Source organism: Gossypium hirsutum, chromosome D06 (genome assembly GCF_007990345.1).
Source record: "Gossypium hirsutum isolate 1008001.06 chromosome D06, Gossypium_hirsutum_v2.1, whole genome shotgun sequence".
Taxonomy (NCBI): domain Eukaryota; kingdom Viridiplantae; phylum Streptophyta; class Magnoliopsida; order Malvales; family Malvaceae; genus Gossypium; species Gossypium hirsutum.
Window position 1 is genome coordinate 18,078,744 of NC_053442.1, and position 2,676 is coordinate 18,081,419.

Here is a 2,676-nt window from a genome sequence, read left to right on the forward strand (position 1 = left end):
TTATGAACGTGTTTCATTCAAGCTAATTGTAAATTTTTTAGAAAGGGCTGTTACTTTTTACCTATCATAAATAGCAAGGTCCACCTATTTTTATGTACTTAATTTTTCTGTGACCATCCTCTTGTTTCACAGATCTTGTACCATTTGAATGAACATCAAGAAAAATAAATTAGATAATTGGTATGAAACACTAGAAATTAAGAAAAATATGGGCACTTATCCCAAAGTTTCTCATACACCGTTTATAGATACAACTGACCCCTGGACCATTGAAAAGGAACAGACTCAAATTTCCTCTAATTGTGGCCCCCATGATAGAGCTATAGCTCAACCTAAGTTTGTATGTTAAACTATTTTTTTGTCTTTAAAACTCATCTAACATATTGCAAGCAACTTGGATGAAGGTGTGATATAATGTTGAAATTTTTGTATTGTTGAATTATTTATTATACTGGAATTAGTGCAAAAACCTCGTCGTTTTATGTGCACTTCTGAGCATGTGTGCTTGAGAATCTAAGTTGATGGGTTTATTCTCTTTCTTGGCCTGTATTTGGATTATCTTCTTTCATTTGACTTGAAGTTGGTGATATATGAAAATACTTGGGTTGCACGTTGTTTTGGTGTTTAACTTATCTTTTTCATTTATTTACTTGCATATTTTTTCTTAATTAGTTGAATTGTAGTCCGTGGCATTAATGGTCTTGTAACTGGAATCACTTTTTCTATTGATTCTGGGAAGAAAAAGATCTTTCTAAAACTAAAAGATCGAAATGCTCCTTATGTAAGATGTTTTCCTTTTGTTTGTCTCCTTTCCACTCAGTCATCCATTGCTAACTATATTCAAGCTTTATTCTACTTCATTGTTATGTGTTTTATATGTACTAGTGCAGATAGTTTCTGAATTTCCCCCTTTTCAAATTATTGAATGCAAATTACGATTCTTGTTTTACATTTCCTTTCCTAGGTCTCAGAGGGTGAATCAGAACAGCAAGGTGCATCATCTTCTGTAGCAAATTGACCTCGTTCAACTGCTACGAGACAACGTCAACAACAGGAGGTTGGTGGAAAGTTAATAAGAAGCATACTTTCGAGTAATGAAACGGGCCAAAATCAATCTTCAACAACCATCCAGGCTTAGCAAAAAATTGAAACTATGAGTCTAGACAATGTCAAGAGACCTCTACTATTAGAACTAACAGTTAGTTACGGTTAGTTTATTAGTTTTCTGTTAGTAACAATAGTTAACTAACTGTCCTCAGTTTTGTATTAAATACTTGTTATCTATTTGCAAACAATAATATGAAAAATCACAATCAGTTTTATCTGAGGTTATATTGAAATCTTAGCATGGTATCCAGAGCCAAGGCTTTCTTGGTGTAAAATTTTTTCTCTTTTCTCTCTTTTCCATGGCTACTGATGAGATTCCAAAAGGTGTACCAACAGTTGACACACCACCTTACTCCTCCAACACTAGGGAGACTTAATGTTTACATGGCAATTTTGGTGTACCAGCAGTTCATTACTTCTCCAAGCATGATACCATCAAACTTGCTTCTCACAATTTTCTTTTGTGGAAGCATCAGCTTTTATTGATCCTTGAAGGTTATGGTCTTGAAGGTTTTGTCTTAGGTACTATTCCTTCACCTTCTCCTTTTGTTATTGATTCTGAAGGTCGGCAGCTTGAAAACCCAGCTTTTCTTGTTCATAAGAAGCAAGACAAGTTTCTAGCTTCTTGGTTATTGTCCACTGTGACAGATGAAGTTTTAGTACATCTTACAACTGCCAAAACAAGTTAGTTACGGTTAGTTTGTTAGTTTTCTGTTAGTAATAGTAGTTAACTAACTGTCCTTAGTTTTGTATTAAATACTTGTTATCTGTTTGCAAACAATAATATGAAGAATCACAATCAGTTTTATCTGAGGTTATATTGAAATCTTAGCATCTACGACCTGCAAATTCACGATTGGGTTTGAATGGTCGTGTCTCTAATGATATTGTTGCTTTAGAATGTGATGTTGATATAAAAAGTGTTTCAAATAACAAGTTCATAAAAAAGGCACTTCATGGTTTAGGATCTAGAAGTGAGAAGCATGAAAAAATGTACAAGAAATAAGGATAGACCTGATCATGGAGTATGGGCTTTTCTTCATTGTTCTGATGTTCCAAAAGCTAGTGAAGAACGCTTAACTCCCTTTGTGTTACAATCTGCACAGGCCTCCCGTAATCCCAACGAAGTTATTAATGCTTATACACATGAATATCTGGTACTTGGAAGTATTTATAGGTTTGGGATACAGTTGTTATGATTGAATTTGCAAGAAATAAGGAAGCTAATGTATGTCACTTTTGCATATGATCTTTTAGTTAACCCAAGCAAAAATGAAAAGAAATGTACATAGTGGAAGCAGTGGACATAATTTTTCATTAGAAAACGGTTAGTGTATCTGTAATGGATGGATTCAGTATTGATGTCACGTGCATTATTACTAGAATGTCACATTGATGATACCATTCAACAAGTTCCAATAGAAATTTTGATCAACATTCAACAGCTCATAATATGAAGGATGAATAGTCCTTACTTGGCACTATATTAATTACTTTATTAGACTGGCAAGAACATACATCAGTAAGCAAAGAAGTGTATGCATAGTACAAGTACCTTCAATACCTTAA

At 33.8% G+C, this 2,676-nt stretch overlaps 1 long non-coding RNA gene across 1 annotated transcript; it reads left to right on the top strand.

Annotated features, from left to right (window-relative positions):
* The first annotated feature begins 498 nt into the window (after positions 1-498).
* On the top strand, positions 499-1,345 carry LOC121218290 (uncharacterized). Its single transcript, XR_005914516.1, has 2 exons — positions 499-781; positions 965-1,345. It is a non-coding gene; the product is annotated as an uncharacterized lncRNA (long non-coding RNA).
* The last annotated feature ends 1,331 nt before the right edge of the window (positions 1,346-2,676 follow it).